This window comes from Acomys minous (genome assembly GCF_964271855.1).
Source record: "Acomys minous genome assembly, chromosome: 3".
In the NCBI taxonomy this organism is placed as follows: Eukaryota; Metazoa; Chordata; class Mammalia; order Rodentia; family Muridae; genus Acomys; species Acomys minous.
In genome coordinates, this window is record NC_140485.1 from 9498263 (window position 1) to 9517989 (window position 19727).

Consider the following 19727-nt stretch of genomic DNA (forward strand, 5'->3'; position numbering starts at 1 on the left):
AGAGTATTGCAATGTGAGGCTCATTACAAACTTGGCCAATCTGTGGTGAGATCAGAAACCGGAATAGCCTTTCAGGCTTCTTCTGGTTCCTTCTCCAGCCATGAGCCACTGCACTGTATCACTGGTTAGTCACAGGATGTGGTATTCCCGTGGCATTTTAGTCTGTTTTACAGTGCTAAAGCAAAATACCAAGGCTGGGGACTTCCCAAGGGCAGCACCACCAAGCACCTAATACCCACATCTTAAAAGTTTGTACCTCTCCCTCACGTCACCACACTGGGAACCAGTGCCCCAACACATAATCCTTTTCCAGTACAAAGTATAGCAAACTAACTGGACGCGGTGGCGCACACCTTTAATCCCAGCACTCGGGGAGGCAGAGGCAAGCGGATCACTGTGAGGCCAGGCTGGTCTACAAAGGGAGTCTAGGACAGCCAAGGCTACACAGAGAAACCGTGTCTCAAACAAACACACACAAAAATATGTTTAAATATAAATTATATGCAAACCACAGCACAGGTTGACCTCTGACCTCATCCTCAGGTGACACATCCCTATAGCGGAGTCAGTCTTTGACGCACACATGACTGCACAGGAAAGGTTCAGCGCTTCGGGTCTCCACAGATCGTTTCAAAGTCTGTGAAGGAATTGAAAGCCAACGGTGAGAGCAGAGAGCAGGACGATGACAGCTACAGGAAGGTCACAGAGGGACAGGTCAGGGGTACCAAAAATGACGTCATCCCCTTTCCACTTTCACTGAGGGCTGATCTTTCTGTAAACAGCTCTCTAAAGAGTAGGCTCCAGGGGGGCTTGGAGAGATGGCTCAGCGGTTAAGAGCACTGACTGCTCTTCCAGAGGTTATGAGTTCAATTCCCAGCAACCACATGGTGGCTCACAACCATCTCTAATGAGATCTGATGCCCTCCTCTGGCTGCAGGTGTACATACAGGCGGAGCACTGTATACATAATAATAAATAAATAAATCTTAAAAAAAAAAAAAGAGTAGACCCCAGCTCTTCAAACTTAATGCCATCTATTCAGTCAACGCTCCCTGCCTAGTGTGTTCCATCAAGTTTCACCCACTTGTGAGGATGTTTTCTTTTCCTTGTACTTTGAAAGTTGATTCTCCTCCTTTTCTTTTTCTTTTATTACAGAGCTCGGTGTTTATAAAAAGGCCTTTAGGAACTAATTCAAGAGCAATGTAATTTAAAGACCTCAGAGCCAAAAGACATCGGAAGAAAATGTTTCAGGTCTTCGAAGCACAGATCGCAGCCAATGCCTTGGACTCTTGAGGTTTTCTGGGCAGGAAGTGCCTGCCATACTGCAATGAGACTTTTCTTCTCTCTCCTTTCTTTGTCTCCAGTGTTCCATTGCTCAACTATTGAAGTGGAGATTTAATCTTTGATCTCCAAAACTACAATTTATCTCCAAAAATTTGGAGAAAGGAAAATCAAAGAGAAAAACAGCAGACAGGAGAAATTGCACATTTGTACCCTGGAAGGACTGTGGTGTTCCAAGCCAAGAGGCTTTGGTTTCTAGTCTCAACTGTGCCACTAAAAGTATCTGTGAGACTGAATAAGGAATTGACATTTTCTTGGCCCCTGCTATCAAAGGATGAAGTCTGGCACGTGTCTTTCCCCACTGGCCCTCCTTCTACCTTCTTGTTTTAAAACTACGAATTGGCATTTCCCCTGCTTCAGCAGCACAACGTGAGACCAGGTGTGCCCTGTCCCTGGGGACAAATCGGGGGGTTAAATTCAAGCAAACAGAATGACTGTCTTTTTTTTTTTTTTTAAGAGACAGGGTTTCTCTGTGTAGCCTTGGCTGTCCTCGACTTGCTTCGTAGACCAGGCTGGCCTCGAACTCACAGCGATCCTCCAGCCTCTGCCTCCTGAGTGCTGGGATTACAGGTGTGCGCCACCACTGCCTGGCCAGAATGACTGTCTTATGTACGCTTTAAGACAGAGTCTCACATCACCAAGGTTAACTTTGAAACCCTGCTCCTGCTCCTTTCTCCTCCTGAGTGCTGAGATTATATCCACGTGACTTTTTGGTGACTTTTAAAAGTAATGCAGTTTTCCATCTTCTTCTTAGAATTCCAGGTCACTACCCCTTCTTGTGAGGGAGTCAAGACAAGAACTTTTTTATTTTTTCATTTTTATTTTTTTATTTATGTACAAGTGTTTTATATGCATATATGGTACATGCCAGAAGAGGGCATCAGCTCTCATTATAGATGGTTGGGACCACCATGTGGTTGCTGGGGAATTGAATTCAGGACCTCTGGAAGAGCAGACTGTGCTCTTAACCGCTGAGCCATCTCTCCAGCCGTTCATCTCCTTCTTTTAATGCCAACACTCTGTGATTGTCATGGTTGCAACAAATTCTTGGTCATGTTCAAGTCAATGTGTACTTCCACACCGAGAAACTCATAAGCCTCTCAAATGTCACAAGGCCTACTGAAATAGGCTGTCGGGTGCTAACCGATTTACCATTTTGCTGCTTAAGATTTAGCTCTGTAACATAACGAGGTTTTTCTAGTTGCAAATTCTTCCGGTAATTCAAGTCAAAACATACCCAGTCAAAAACACAAGTTGGGGGCTAGAAGTGTAGTTAGTATGCTTGTCTAGCATGTGTGAGCCTGTGCTTGATGCCCAGCATCACGTAAGGCGTGGTATGGAAGCAGAAACCTATAGTCACAGCACTGGGGAGGTGGAGGCAGAAGAGTTGCCAGAAGTATGAGGTCATCCTTGGCTATATAAGTTCAGAACCAACCTGGCATATATGAAAGCCTGTTTTTGTTTTTGTTGTTGTTGTTGTTTTCCTTTTCTTTTCTTTTCTTTTTTTTTTTTTTTGTTTGTTTGTTTGTTTTTTGAGACAGGGTTTCTCCGTGTAGCCTTGGCTGTCCTGGACTTGCTTTGTAGATCTGCTTGTCTCTGTCTCCCAAGTGCTGGGATTAAAGGCGTGAGCCACAATGCCCAGCTATGAAAGCCTATTTCAACAGCCAAACCAAAGAAAACAAACTCCCAAGAAAAATTAGGAAATTGCAGTGTCTCAAGGATGCCTCTTCAAGTTCCAGTTGACAAGGACCTCAAATCATGAAATTCCCACCTTTGCTCTATATCTAGCCTGCCTCTCTTTTTTTGTTTGTTTGTTTTGTTTTGTTTTGTTTTGTTTTTGAGACAAGGTTTCTCTGTGTAGCCTTGGCTGGCCTGGCCTCACTTTGTAGACCAGGCTGGCCTCGAACTCACAGCGATCCACCTGCCTCTGCCTCCCGAGTGCTGGAACTAAAGGCATGCACCCCCCACGGCCAGCTAACCTGCCACTCATTTTGGTGTGGATTTACTACTTACAAAATCAAACGTTTGTTGAACACCTGCAATGCATCTTTAAAAATTCAGTATTGGCTTTATTATTCTATATTTGTGCAATACTTAATTTAATAAATAGAATGTGTTCCTACCTCCCATGTTTTGTTTTATGTGCATGAAGTATAGTGAACAACTTAAGGGTAAGTGTCACCACTAGACTGACTGGTTTTGAGACAGGGTTTCACTGTATCGTTCTGATAAATAAACCAGTTTGGACTTAAACTCACAGAGATCTTCCTGCCTTTGTCTTCTGAGTGCTAGTGCTAAAGGTGTGTGCTACCACACCTAATCACTGAAACATTCTTCTTCTTCTTCTTCTTCTTCTTCTTCTTCTTCTTCTTCTTCTTCTTCTTCTTCTTCTTCTTCTTCTTCTTCTTCTACCTTTTCTGTTTTTCAAGATGAGGTTTCTCTTTGTAGCCTTGCTGTCCTGGAACTCACTCTGTAGACCAGGCTAGCCTGGAACTCAGTGATCCACCTGCCTCTGCCTCCCAAGTGCTGGGATTAAAAAAATGTGCCACCACACCTGGCTTGTCAAACATTTTTTAATTAAAAAAAAAAAAAGACGTTTCACAAAATAACTGGCTCCAAATAGTCAACCCATAGATGTCAAAGTCATGACAAACTAACAATTAAGTTACTGTCCAAAATAAAACAAGGCTGAAGAGATATTATAAATTAAAGTAACATATGGTTCCTATGGATAAGGCAGAAGAGTATGATCACTGATGTGTAGCCTACTATGAGAGTTCTTTCTGTTATGTGATAAAGAAACACCATGACCAAAAGCAACTTAGGAGAGAAAGGGGATTATTTGGCTCATACCAGGTCACAACTACTGAGAGGCCAAGGAAAGAACTCAAGCGGACACCATGAAGGAATGCTGCTTACTGGCTCCTTTCAGCTGCCCCAGCTACATTTCTCTCATATCTCAGATCCACTTGCCTAGGGATGACGCTGCCCACAGTGGGCTGGGCCCTCCCACACCAATCGTCAATCAAGACTATACCTTACAGATACAGCCCCATGCCAGTTTTGATCTGAGCAACTTCCAATTAAGGGTCTTTATTCCCAGGTGACCCTAGGTTCTATCAAGTTGACAACAAAAACTTACCAGCTCAGCCATGTAAGTTGTAACTTTTGAGAAGACAAGTAAAAAATATAAAGGCACATTGTACTAGCTGGTCTTGTGTCATCTTGACACAAGCCAGAGTCATCAGAGAGATAAAAGCCTCAGTTGAGGAAATGCCTCCTCGAGATCCAGCGCTAAGGCACTTTCTCAATTAGTGATCAATTCGGGGAGGGCCCAGCCCACTGTGCATGGCCACTGTGCATGGGCCTATCCCGGGGAAGGTGGTCCTGGGTTCTATAAGATGGTAGGCGGGGCAAGTCACGTGAAGCAAGCCAGTAAGCAGCACCCCTCCACAGCCTCTGCATCAGCTCCTACCTTCAGGTTCCTGCCCTGTTTGAGTTCCTGTCCTGACTTCCTTTGGTGATGAGCAGCAATGTGGAAATATACATTGAGTAAACCCTTTCCTCTCCAGCTTTTGCCTTTGGTTAGTAGTGTTCTGTTGCAGCAATAGAAACACTAACTACAACATATGTGGATACTGTTTTTACAATTTGGAGTTTATATCAAAGTGTAAAAAAAATTTTTTTTTCCGAACAGATAGGAGGCAGACTTGTCATACATCTGCCTTTATTGGAAACAGCAGGTGCACAAGTGTGGCAAGGGTAAAAAATTAATTTACAAAAGCAGGGACTTTGTGAGCTTCCTGGTAGGTATCCTGACATGGATGCCAACCCAGAGCAGGAGGAACAGGACTCCAAAGCCCATGAAGAATGAGGCCACCAAGGAGAGGAGGAGCTTTTTGTAGATGCCACGCGTGTCCATGGTGGAGGTGACCTCGTAAACAAAGAACCAGGTGGAAAGAATACGCCGATGGCCAGAAGCACCACAGTCAGGAGTGGGAAGACAGCCAGGGTTCCCATGGGGCTGGTATAGCTACTCATGGCCTCGAGCTCCATTTTGCCCCACACTGGATAAACCACTGGTCGGCCACTGGGAGACCAAAGTGTAAAACTTTTAATCTGCATATTTTAACTTTTTTTTTTTTTTTTTTTTTTTTTTTTTTTTTTTTTGGTTTTTCGAGACAGAGTTTCTCTGTGTTAACCTTGGCTGTCCTGGACTCGCTTTGTAGACCAGGCTGGCCTCGAACTCACAGCGATCTGCCTGCCTCTGCCTCCCGAGTGCTGGGATTAGAGGTGTGTGCCACCAGGCCCGGCTCATTTATTTTTAATTATGGCCATAAGGGAGAGGTGCACATATGTGAGTATGGGTGCCCATACAGCCCAGAAGAGGGCGTTAGATCCCCTGGAACTGGATGGAACTAAATCTTCTAGATGAGCAGCAAGTGCTCTTAACTAGACCCTAAAATAAAGGCTTTTAATTTTTAAAAGATCAAATACATATTTGAAGCAGCTCTATGCTAGTATATTGATTAGAATTTCACTTGCCATCTTATTTTATGAGTACAAGGAGGGTGTGGGTCTCCAAAACTTTCCTGGCAATCCATTCATTTGCACAGAACTCACAGGTCTGTCCTGGACAACAGTAGACCACAGCCAGGTCTGTTTCTTCCATGATGTCTTATTAAGTGTATCTGACCTGGTCTCAGAAGGATGGAAAAAATGTTTTGGTTTGAGAGGAAGACAAATGTCAGTCCAGAAATGTAAAAGCAGGCAGTTGTTCACAAGACATTGGTCTCAGATTGGAGAGCAAAAGGATTTAACAGGGAAATGCAAAAAAGACTCATCCGAAAGGCTTGTCTTGGCTCCCATGGGTGGACTGTGAGCCAGCTCTCAGGCAGGGGAGCCTGGAAAACAGATTTTGTGAAAAAGGATGATTCACTCACCAATAATAATGATGATGATAAACACTGCTGACAAGGAACTGGTAATTAGCAAAAGGAAAATAAATTCAAGCCACATAGCCCACGTCCTTTAGAAATAAGGTCAGAACACACTCTCTTTAAAAACTGGGCCATTAGCCAGGCGTGGTGGCACACGCCTTTAATCCCAGCACTCAGGAGGCAGAGGCAGGCGGATCGCTGTGAGTTCGAGGCCAGCCTGGTCTACACAGTGGGATCCATGGTGTGTGGGTGTGTGGGTGTTTGTGTGTACTAGTGTGTGTGGTATGAGATATGTGTTCGCTCTTTTAGAGGAAGTCTAATTACCCCTTGCTGGATTCACACGATGATTGCTGTGAAATATATCAGAAGAACACCTCACAGCATTTTCATTTCCCTAAGTATAAAAAGTCATATTAAGTTTTATTTTGTAGGATCATCAACTATGATTCTGAATCATACTCTGTAATTGGAAAAGGCCAGGAACAAATTCTGGGAAGTGAGCTCAATCAAAAGTATGAGTTTGGAAACTTGTTTGGAGATTTCAAATCCCAGAATGAGACCCAGACCGGGCTTGAGATCTTTTCTCTCCGGACACGTGCCGAGAGAAGGATTAAAGTTCTATGTACTTTGTGCTCACATCTATTTGTTCTTTTAATTTAACTTATCTTTATCACTTTTTATTATTTTGATCACGTTTTCCCCTTCCCCAACTTCTCCCAGATCCTCCCCATTTCCCCACGCATCCAATTTTATGTTTTTTTTCTCTTCCTCCCTCTTTCAGTACAAACCAACCAACCAACCAACCAAACAAACAAACAAACAACTAACCAACAAAAACAAATAAGAAACAAAATGAGAAATAGCAAAAATCCCCACCAAAACACAAGACCAAAAATCAAAACAATCAGGCTAAAGGTAAGGGAACAGGTAAGGGGAGAAATGCCCAAACAAATCAAAATGAAATAAAAAGTCCACACAAAAAATGCCATTGAGTTCATTTTGTATTGGTCAACTACTCCTGGGCATGGGCCTGGTCTGGAGTGTGGTTGATATAGCCAGTGACAGTCCATTGGAGAAAACCGATTTTCCCTTTGCTGGTGGGCATCAGTTGCAAATGGCTTCTTGGTTAGCAGTGGAACCCCATGTCTACTTCCTCCTCTCAGTTCTGGGACCTAATCTGGTTTGAACCTGTGCAACCCTTGTGCACACTGCCACACTCTCTGTAAGTTCATATGTGCATCACTCTTGCTGGGTCTGGAAGACACTGTTTCCCTGTAGTCAGCCATCACTGCTAGCTCTCACAATCTTCCATATAGATACCTGAGCCTTGAGGGGAGGGATTAGATGGAGACACCCCACTTGGGTCTAAGGGACCCAATATTTCACGCTCTTTATGCACTGTCCAGATGTGGGTCTCTGTGTTAGTTCCCATGTGCTGCAAGAAGAAGCTTCTCGGCTGAGGGCCGAGCAAGGCACTGATCTTTGGGTATGACGCTATGTTTTTTAGGAGTCTTTATAGTTATGTTTCCTTAGCAGAATAATAAATAGTACTAGAGTTTCATCTTAGACCCATGCTATGGAATCCCAGGTTCTTGGCCATTTTAGTGGTGCTAAGTTTGAGCACCATCTCATGGAGTGGAACTTAAATCCAAAAGGAAGCGGGTTGGTTTCCTCCATAGCATAGAATATCTCCCAGGCAGGCTGTTGTTGTCGGTCACGGGGAGTGCTTGCAGCTGGGTGATATTAATGATAACCTGTCTCCTCTGGGAACATTCCTGATCATCACGTGGTTACCGGAACCATGGTAGAAGAAGAGAACATAGTCCCAAGAGTTGTCCTTTGACCTCTGTAGGTGTGTCATGGTGTGCAATACATGAACACACATGCGCGCGCATGCACACACACACTATAATAAAAAATAAAGTTTAAAAAATGTTATGAGGGCTGGAGAGTTGGCTCAGTGGTTAAGAGCACTGTCTGCTCTTCCAAAGGTCCCGGGTTCAATTCCCAGCACCCACATGGCAGCTCACAACTGTCTATAACTCCAAGATCTGACACCCTCACACCAATGCACATAAATTAAAAAGTTAAATAAAAATATTTTTAAAAAATGTTGTGAGGCAGGTGTTGGCTCAGTGGGTTGAAGTGCTTCCCGTACAAGCCTGATGACCAGAACTGCAGGAGAGAACTGACTTCTGGGAGTTGTGGTCTGTTGGAGGAAGGTCCAGGTGTGTTTTCAAATGCTGATTTCAGTGCCTTGAGATCTGGTTACCCCCTTGTCATGGGTATTGTTGTGAATGTTGAACTATCTCCTGTAACCGTGTGATGATAAGGAATGTTCCCCAGTTATCCCTGATTGGCTAACTAAAGATGCTGAAGCCTATGACTGGGTACAAGAGAAGTAGAAGGAGTTTTAGGTTCCTGCCATTAGGCTTGAGAGAGGAGAGGAGAGAGGAGAAAGAGCAGAGCAGAAGAAGGGGAGGAAGCCAGAGAGAGAGAGAGAGAGAGAGAGAGAGAGAGAGAGAGAGAGAGAGAGAGAGAGAGAAGCCACCCTGAAGCTGTAAGGACAGACTGATGGAGCAGAGGCTGTCCCTGGAGTCATCAGATTGGCAAGTGATTGGCTCTTAAGTCAGGATTAGAGTAGTTCAAAATCAATCCAGCGCAGGGCTTACAGTTTAATAACAAATCATAGTCTCTCTGCGTCAGTTATTGGTGAACTGGCTGGTTAAAGAAAACTGCTAGCCGGGCGTGGTGGCGCACACCTTTAATCCCAGCACTCGGGTGGCAGAGGCAGGCTGAGCACTGTGAGTTCGAGGCCAGTTTGGTCTACAAAGTGAGTCCAGGACAGCCAAGGCTACCTAGAGAAATCCTGTCTTGAAAAACCAAAAGAAAGAAAACTGTTGACAGGCTGGAGAGATGGCTCAGAGGTTAAGGGCACTGGCTGCTCCTCCAGAGGTCCTCAGTTCAATTCCCAGCAACCACATGGTGGTTCACAACCATCTATAATGAGATCTGGTGCCCTCTTCTGATCTGCAGGCATACATACAGGCAGAACATTGTATACTAAATAAATAGATAAATCTTTAAAAAAAGAAAACAGAAAGAAAGAAAAGAAAATCGTTGCCGATTTGTTTGTTTGTTTCTTTTGTTTTTTTTTTTTTTTTTTTTTTTTTTTTTTTTTTTTCGTTTTTCGAGACAGGGTTTCTCTGTGTAGCCTTGGCCATCCTGGACTCACTTTGTAGACCAGGCTGGCCTCGAACTCACAGCGATCCGCCTACCTCTGCCTCCCGAGTGCTGGGATTAAAGGCGTGCGCCACCACGCCCGGCCTGTTTCTTTTGTTTTTTGAGACAGGGTTTTTCTGTGTAGTCTTGGCTGTCCTGGACTCAGTTTGTAGACCAGGCTGGCCTCAAACTCAAAGTGATCCACCTGCATCTGCCTCCCAAATGCTAGGATTAAAGGAGTGCATCACCACACCTGGCTTTGTTTTCTTTTTTTAATTGCATTATTTAATATAGAAATAATAATTTCTCTTTTTAAAAATAATTTTATTATTATGTGTACAGTGTTCTGCCTGTGTATACATCTGCAGGCCAGAAGAGGGCATCTCTCCAGCCCCTAATTCGTCTTTCTACAACAGTGCTCTGACCTCCACACATACTTCATGGCACATGTACCCACCCTCATAGACAGACAGACAGACAGACAGACAGACAGACACAGACACACAGACAGACACAGACACAGACACAGACACACACACACACACACACACACACACACACATACACACACACAAAATCTTTAGAAAAAGTAGTCTTTCTCATTTGAGTTTTTCTGGACTTTCCAACCCCCAACTTTAGTTCCTTTTTTCTTTTTTTTTTCTTTTTTGTTTTTGTTTTTGTTTTTGTTTGTTTTCTTTGTGTAGCCTTGGCTGTCTTGGACTTGCTTTGTAGATGACGCTGGCCTCGAACTCAGTGATCCGCCCACCTCTGTCTCCCAAGTGCTGGGATTAAAGGCGTGTGCCACCACGCCCGGCTCCAACTTTAGTTCCTATTCAAGGTTTAGTGGGATAAAAAATCATAATCATTTACTCATTCTCTTCGGGCCAAAGCAGAGCCCCATCATCATCCTTCCCTTTCGCAAGTTCAAGCTCCACCTGGCTACCTTGATCCTTCTTTCATACTCCACAAGATTTGGGATGGTTGGATTACTATTCCCAATTTTAGCTGCCTATAATAGTATTTATATGTTAAAGTTTCTCCAGTGTCTCTGAGTAAAACAAGATAGGTCTTCTGGTCTTTAGTTTGGTTGGGATGGAAAAGGCATGCCAGATCATCCTAGCAGCAATTAAAACCTCAACAAGAGTCCCTTTCCCATCCACCCCATAGTATATACGATGTGTGTCATTCTGGATCTGGGTTACCTCACTCAGGATGATCTTTTCCAGTTCCACCCATTTTCCTGCAAATTTCATGATTTCTTTGTTTTTAATAGCTCAGCAGTGTTCTACTGTGTAAATGTACCACAGTTTCTTTATCCATTTATTGATCGAGGGACATCTAGGTTGTTTTCAGATTCTGGCTATTATGAATAAAGCTGCTATGAACATAGTTGAGCAAGTGTCCTTGTTGTGTGGTGCAACATCTTTTGGGTATGTCTCCAGGAGTGGTGTAGCTGGGCAGTGAGGTAGAGCTATTTCCAATTTTCTGAGAAAGCACACCAGATTGATTTCCAAAGTGGTTGTCCAAGTTTGTGCTCCCACCAGCAGTGGAAGAGTGCTCCCCTTTCTCCACATCTTCGCCAGCATGTGCTGTCACATGAGATTTTGATCTTAGCCATTCTGAGAGGTGTAAGAGTTTTTTGATTTGCATTTCCCTTGTTGTCTTTTTGTTGTTGTTGTTGTTGTTGTTTTATTATTTTTTTTTCTGAGACAGGGTCTCTCTGTGTAGCCTTGGTTGTCCTGGACTGGCTTTGTAGACCAGGCTGGCCTGAAACTCACAAAGATTTACCTGCCTCTTCCTCCCAAGTGCTGGGATTAAAGGCATGTGCCACCACCCCCAGCATGTTGTTTTTTCTTTTTTTCTTTTCTTTTTCTTTTTTTTTTTTTTTTTTTTTTTTTTGGTTTTGGTTTTTTTGAGACAGGGTTTCTCTGTGTAGCCTTGGCTGTCCTGGACTCCCTTTGAAGACCAGGCTGGCCTCGAACTCACAGCGATCCGCCTGCCTCTGCCTCCTGAGTGCTGGGATTAAAGGCGTGCGCCACCACACCCGGCTATGTTGTTTTTTCTTAATCACCTCTTATTTCTTAGTTCCAGCTAACTACTATCAAAGGTTTCACTTCAATGATGCTAGTCTCTTCTGCCCCAGCTGACAATAATGACAGAATCTTAATTCAAAATACCAAGTGATCCCTGGTAAAATTTAAATTTCCCTCTGAAACCTCACAAGTCAGGCCTCCATCTTCTGCACTCTCTCAACATTCTTACCTTCCAAGCTCCTACAGAACATCCTACTGAACTCTCAACAGTCAATGGCTTTTCTAGCGCAAAGTATCAAAGTCCTTCTACAATCCTTCTCAAAATATGTCAGGTCTGTCACAGCAGTCCTCTGGTAAGTTGGTACCAACATTTCTTAGTTAGGGTTACTATTGCTGTGAAAAAACACCATGATCAAAAGCAAGTTTGGGAGGAAAGGGTTTATTCAACTTATGCTTCCACATGGTTGTTCATCACCAAAGGAAGTCAAGGCAGGAACTCAAGCAGGGTAGGAACTTGGAGGCAGGAGCTGATGCAGAGGCCATTGAGGGGTGCTGCTTCCTGACTTGTTTCACATCGCTTGCTTAGCCTGCCTTCTTATAGAACCCTGGACCACCAGCCAAGGGATGGCACCACCCACAGCGGGCTGGACCCTCCCCTACGGATCATCAATTTAAAAAATGCCTTGTAAGCTGGGCGTGGTGGCACATGCCTTTAGTCCCAGCACTTGGGAGGCAGAGGCAGGCGGATCCCTGTGAGTTCGAGGCCAGCCTGGTCTACAAAGCGAGTCCAGGACAGCCAAGGCTACACAGAGAGACCCTGTCTTGAAAAACCAAAAAAAAAAAATGCCTTGTAGCCAGATCTGATGGAGGCATTTTCTCAATTTAGACTCCTTCTTCTATGATGGTTCTAACTTGTGTCAAGTTGACATACAACCAGCCAGTATGCCTATTTGCTCCTTGGTCATGGACTTGAGTGACTTTATTTTGCTGCATGTCACATTCAGCATGTGCTGTTCTACCACAGGCCCAAATGCAGCAGGCTAACCAATCATGAGATGAAACCTCTGAACTGGAAGCCAAAACATTTTATCTTTAGCAGCTGATTATTTTGCATATTTATCATGGTGGTTAAAGTCTGAATAAATTAATCATATTATAACATACCCATACGTCCTGGGGATCCAGACAGAGAAATCCTTGGGAGATTATTATTCTGAATACTACACAGGGCATCAGAATCAGAACAGGTTTTGTTTACTTTTTTAAGAAATGAGTTCTAAGACTCACATGGTATATACTCGCTTATAATTGGGCACTAGCCAAAAAGGCATGTCCCATGAAAGTCTTCACTTTCCAGGAGATTGGGATAGATGTGAGGACATCCTACTGGGACTCTAGGTAAGAGAAATATAGGAGATGGGGAAATGGATCCAGAGAGTCCTAGAAACCTACAAGAAGAACATCGTGAAAGGAGGATTGGGGCCCAAGGTGGTCTGCTGAAACTATTGCACTAACCAAGGACAATACAAGTAGTAAACATTGAATCCCTACTCTGATCTACCCAATGGACAGGACATTCTCTACAGTTATGTGGAGAGTGGAGACTGACTCTGACATGAACTCTGGTGCCCCATATTTGACCACTTCCCTTTGGTGGGGAGGCCTGGTGGCAATCAGAGAAAGAATAAGCAGGCTAACAAGATGAGACTTGATAGCCTATGACCATACAGTGGGGGAGGAGGTCGCCCCCCCCCCCCCCCCCGGTCATAAACCTAAGAGAGGGGAATAGAGTGAAAGTGGGAGGGAGCGAGGAACGAGAGGATACAAGTGACAGGATAACAGTTGACTTGTAATCTGAATAAATTAATTAAATAAAAAATGAATTAAAAAAAGAGAAATGAGTTCTAGGGCTGGAGAGATGGTTCTGTGGTTAAGAGCACAGTCTGCTCTTCCAGAGGTCCTGAGTTCAATTCCCTCCTGCTGTCTGGCCCTGGTCTCCCGGCCAATCAGCTTAAAGGGCAACTTTCCTGAACCCCTCTAAACTATCCTGTAACTGCAAGGCTTGGAAAAGGCTTGGAAACCCCCTGCCTGCAGGTTTTTGCTTTAAAAACTGTTTCCCCAGCACTAGGGGATGCCATCTTCCCTCCTCACAAGGGGCCTGGGGGGTCCAGGCTCTGAGCTTGACTAATAAATGACACTCTGTGTGATTTGTATCTAGCTGATTCCTGGTGGTCTTTGTGGGTTTCACAACTTGGGCATTACACCCCAGCCTCTGCAGGGTCCCATAAGGGCTCTGTGGACTCCAACATTTTTAAAAAAATATGCTAAACACTAACTACCAAATTTAAAAAGAAATATCACCCTGAACTACAAGAGCACAAATGTTCCATACTTAGACACTTTTTTTTTTTTTGGCTTTTCAAGATAGGGTCTTTCTGTGTAGCCTTGGCTGTCCTGGACTCCCTTTGTAGACCAGGCTGATCTCGAACTCACAGCGATCCACCTGCCTCTGCCTCCTGAGTGCTGGGATGTGCCACCAGGCCCAGCTACTTAGACACATTTAGGCTAACAAATGAAAAACAGCCAGATGTGGTGGCGTACACCTTTAATCAGAGCACTTAGGAGGCAGAGGCAGGCAGATTTCTCTGAGTTCAAGGTTAGCTTGGTCTACAAAGCGAGTCCAGGACAGCCAGGACTACAAGAGAAACCCTGTCTCGGAAAAAAAAAAAAAAAAAAAAAAGGAAGGAAGGAAGAAAAGAAAAACAAAGAGGAACCATGCCACAGTAACAGAAAAATAGCCCTTAGGTCAAATGAAGCCAAAGAAAATCAACAGTTGATTTCATTTTAAATGGAAAAAAAGAGTGCAGGGTGTGGTGGTACGTGCCTTTAATGGGCAGCCAAGGCAGGAGAATCTCTGACTTCGAGACCAGCCTGGTCTACAAACTGCTTGCTGAGCAGCCAGGGATACACAGAGAAACCCTGTCTGGAAAAACAAAAAACAAAACAAAGGAAAAAGAAGGGCTGGAGAAATGGCTCAGTCATTATTACTCAGAAGGACCCAAGTTCAATTCCCAGCATCCATGTCAGTTTACAACTGCCTGCCTGTAACTCTGGCTATAAGGGATTAGACACATCTGACTTCCAAGATTATCACTACCCACACAAACACATGAATTAAGATAAAGGAAACACAGCCGGGTTGTGGTGGCACACACCTTTAATACCAGTGCTTGGGAGGCAAAGGCAGGCGGATCTCTGTGAGTTCGAGGCCAGCCTGGTCTACAAAGCGAGTCCAGGCCAGCCAAGATTACACAGAGAAACCCTGTATGGAAAAACACAAATAAAATAAAATAAAATAACCCAACCAACCAACCAACCAACCAACAAAAAGATAAAGGAGTCAAAAATCTGAGCATGGTGGCACTCACTTGTAATCCCAGCACTCAGGGAGGCACAGGCAGGCAGATCTCTGAGTTTGAGGCCAAACTGCTCTACAAAGAGATTCCAGGACAGCCAAGGCTACACAAAGAAACCACATGTCTAGTAAAAAACATCATCTTCCACAACTAAAACCAAAAATATAGACAATGACATCAGACAATAATTCAAAGAAACAAAGAACACCAATAATGGTAATTCTGAAAGCAACTATAAATGATGCTATATTTAATTATAAATAGTTCTCTCTCTCTCTTTTTTTTTTTTTTTTTTTTTTTTGGTTTTTCGAGACAGGGTTTCTCTGTGTAGCCTTGGCTGTCCTAGTCTGGTTTTGTAGACCAGGCTGGCCTCGAACTCACAGAGATCCACCTGCCTCTGCCTCCCAAGTGCTGGGATTAAAGGCGTGCGCCACCACGCCCGGCCTGCATAAATAGTTCTCTTAATGGTCTTTTTGAACTTAATTTATATTAGCATATATTATTATATAACAAGTTTCATTGTGGCACTTTCATACATATATGTAATGTATTATGCCCTTCTAACCCCCTTGCTGGGAGGGGGAGCAATAACCATCAGAAACTTTCAGGTCCCAGCAAAGTGGGCAAAATGGCTCTCTAAGTCCAGGAATGAATGCCAAAGAGAGCAACAGGCACTGGATGTTAAAAACAAAAGCACAAACGGGGCATGGTGGTGCACACCTTTAATCCCAGCACTTGAGAGGCAGAGGCAAGCAGATCGCTAATACAGAAAGACTCTGTCTCAAAAAACAAAAACAAAAACAAAACAAAGCAAAACAAAAACACAGAAGCCTAAGTGAAGAAATCACATGCATGCACACACTTGCTACCATTTTGGCACTTAAGGGTCCCTGGAAGGTCCACGTATTAAGCCTTGGTCCTTTTTCCGTGCCTCTGTTGGGAGGTATGGGACCATTAGGATGTGGGGCCTACGAAGGACGTCAGCTCATAGAGGGTGCAATTTCCAAGTAGTCCTTGGTCAGTTTCCCCTTTTCATTCACATATGGCCATGTTCCTGCTGTAGTGTGTCACACCACCACATGTCCAGACTTTGCAAGGTCACAAACCAAAACAAACCTTTCTTCTTTCTTTTTTTTTTTTTAAGATTTTTTTTTATTTATTATTATGTATACAGTGTTCTGCCTGCATGCACGCCCACAGGCCAGAAGAGGGCATCTCATGACATTGTAGATGCTTGTGAGCCACCATGTGGTTGCTGGGAATTGAACTTAGGACCTTCGGAAGAGCAGGCGCCGCTCTTAACCACTGAGCCATCTCTCCAGCCCCCTTTCTTATTTCTAAGTTGACTTGTCTCGGGTATTTGTCACAGTAACTGGAAGCTAACACAGAAACGAGGGATGGGATCTGGGAAGATCTAGGTAGAACGTAACAGTGTGCAACATAGGTTCCTCCCCATCTTTAGAACTACGGCTATACAAGGACAGCGTGTCAACATTTGTATGAGCAGACCTCACATTTTGAGAATCCAGAGAGATACTCTTGTACTTTAAGAAATTTGTTGCCTGGTGTGGTGGTGCACCTTTAATTTCAGCAGTCAGGAGGCAAAGGCAGGCTCCTTGCTGTGAGTTCGAGGCCAGCATGGTCTACAAAGTGAGTCCAGGACAGCCAAAGCTACACAGAGAGATTCTGCCTTGGGGGAAAAACATTGTTTTTACTGAACATAACTTGGCTCCCAAGAAATAATTTTTCTTATGGTAAATAGAGATTTAAATGGCCACATCACATACAATTTCTATTTTTAAATTCTGTTTAAGTGCTTCTAGGGATATTTTGGATTTTCCTAGTCCAATTGCACTGTACTTATAGAATGAACTACAGAAAAGCACAGTTGACCACAGACTCAGTCCAAACATTCTCCCCATCAGTTATGGTACTAATTCGGTTGAATACTGATGTTTTGGGTATTATTCATGGCATGGTTTTAAAAACTATAAAACTAAAACTTGACGCATGTGTTCCATAGTTCACAGCTAAAAGAAAAGTGGACTGAAAAGAAGGCGCCTATCTCATGATCTTGGAATCACAGAGGGCAGAATGGTCCCTCGGAAGATGAAGGCATTTCACTTATATAACTGTAAATTAATCTGGTTTCTACTGAGGGCAGGTCAAAAAGGCACTTGAAAGCAATGCAATGTGTTGGTTTTGGACCATTTTAATGCTGAAACACATATTTAAACCATTTACCCAAGACAAACTAACATTTATTTGGCCCACAGCCTGCCAATTATGATGTTAAAGGAGAAGCAGGAGAAACCGCTGGTTGTTTTGGATGAAACCTGAGCCTGTTCTCTGGACTTGCAGTTGGGGAAAGATCAGCACACTTCTGTTTAGGCCTCTGGGGCTTCCGTATGGTGAAACTGCTTGTAGAGTTGTTTATCTTTGTCTAGAGCCTGACCAGCTCTGGGTCCCTGAAGTGCTACTTCCAACAATCATAGTCAGGGTATAGGGATTCAATTTACCCAAAACCCACCTGATTATTAAATATGCCACAGGGCCATTGATGATGATTGTGATGATCATGAGGAAGGAGAGGCGAGAGATGCTTTGCTACGCTTCTCGCTGTCATGAGAGCTCCCTGGGACTTTGGTGTCTGTTCTTTCTTCCTAAATCTTCCTCCTCCCGGTCTTGACATGGATGTTTCTCCTCATTCCTCTCTTTTGAGACATACTCCGAATGCCACATCTTCTATGAGATTTTCCTTAGCATAGTCCAACACTGTCTTCTCTGACATGGTACGTTTTTACAACATCATTCCTTTTTATTTTCTGCCTAATACTTATCAGTAACAATTTTTTTTCTTAGCCATTTATTAGTACTTACTGGCCATGGTTCTTCTCTAGCCTTCCAACTATCGTTTCTGGCTTAGTTCTAGCTCAGCCATGTTGTTTCTATCCCTAATAGTACCAGAGACCTCATACATGCTTGAGAACAAGCCATGTTGCCGATGCAAGCTTCACCCACATACGGCTATGCCTATGAAGGTTGAAGTATGACCCCACAGAAGAAGACTGGTTCCAAATGACCTTTAAAAAGTATGATAGGTTTATGATGACAAACATGAATAGCTAAGTTGATAGACACATCACAAAGCAAGTACAATTAAATTTAGGTGTAAAGCGTTACCATGTGCTATGATCTGATGAGTCTCATGAATTGAAAACTGCATCTCAGTGAACAGAATTGAGAGGTGGATATGTCGTAATGGTGGTACGTAAGGTACTGGGGACTATGTTCCTGATAACAAGTATGAACTTAATTTTCTCCTTCTCCCTTACCCGCTCTCTTCTTTCTCTAGACAGGGTCCCACTATGTAGTGCAGCTGTTCTGGAACTCACTGCGTAGAGTAGCCTAGTGTAGAAGTTGTGGTCATCTTCTTGTCTCTGCCTTCCAAGTGCTGGACTTAGAGGCATACATCACCACTCTCAGCATTTACTTTTCAAGTTGCCTATATGTTTAAAGTTTTTTCATCATTTAGACTTGGGGGAAGAACGAGGATCAGTGAGCCAGTTTGGAAGCTAAAGATTCTTTCATTGGGCTCTAGCTTTGCTACTCACTAAATATTTAGCCTCAGACAAATGTCACCTCCTAAACCCAGTGAGGACCAACATCCTTAGAGTAAAATGTAAAAGCGTCACCTATAACCCTAAATGCAAAGAGAGGAAGTGCAAGGCCAGTTTAGGCTACATAGCAAGTTCAAGGCCAGCCTGTGCTATACAAGACCCTCCCAAAACAAAATAGTGAAGGGAAAGCTGGGCGTGGTGGTGCACGCCTTTAATCCCAGCACTCGGGAGGCAGAGGCAGGCGGATCGCTGTGAGTTCGAGGCCAGCCTGGTCTACAAAGTGAGTCCAGGATGGCCAAGGCTACACAGAGAAACCCTGTTTCGAAAAACCAAAACCAAAACCAAAAAAAAAAAAAAAAAAAAAAAAAAGTGAAGGGGAAGAGGCAGCTGTAGCAAAGAGAAGCTTCACAGAAGGCCATAAGAAATTCCTCCAAGAAAGCTGGAGAGATGGCTCAATGGTTAAGCCATCTCAATGCCTGCTCTTCCAAAGGTCCTGAGTTCAATTCCCAGCAAGCACATGCTGGCTCACAACCATCTATAATGGGATCTGGTGCCCTCTTCTGGCATGCAGGCACACATGGGGGCAGAATACTGTATAAATAATAAATAAATAAAATCTTTAAAAAAAAAAAAAGAAATTTCTTCGTGTATTGGTTTTAGTTTTTCCAACTTCAGATGAACTTTAAATAACAACAGGGAGATCAATGCCCATAGAGTTTTACTTGTTTCTGATTTAGCAACACCAAAAACCTAAAGACCCTTATGATTTAGGGATTTGGACTGGGGACACACCTCATCACTTTAGATACCTGGGCTTGACTGCTATGAATGTAGTAAATGCTCAGAAAAATACTTGTTTTGTGTGACACTGAGAACACATATTCCTTTCCAACAGACCCAACTTCCTTGTGACTATTAGGTAAATCCTCCTAGAATATACAAACCGATCCCTAACTTCTTCTGACCCAAAGGCTAAAAATGTCATCATATAGAATCTGAGGTCTATAACAAGAAGTTTTCCTGACTTTTCTTTTCTTTTTTTCTTTTTTTTCTTTCTTTCTTTCTTTCTTTTTTTTTTTTTTGTTTGTTTGTTTTGTTTTCGAGGCAGGGTTTCTCTGTGTAGCCTTGGCTCTCCTGGACTCGTTTTGTAGACCA

General features: G+C 43.4%; 1 pseudogene across 1 annotated transcript; it reads right to left on the minus strand.

The window, feature by feature from the left end:
* Nucleotides 1-5116: 5116 nt before the first annotated feature.
* LOC311593119 (dolichyl-diphosphooligosaccharide--protein glycosyltransferase subunit TMEM258-like) lies at nt 5117-5397 on the minus strand (annotated as a pseudogene). The gene has a single exon. The product of its transcript is annotated as a dolichyl-diphosphooligosaccharide--protein glycosyltransferase subunit TMEM258-like (transcript).
* Between the last annotated feature and the right edge of the window lie 14330 nt (nt 5398-19727).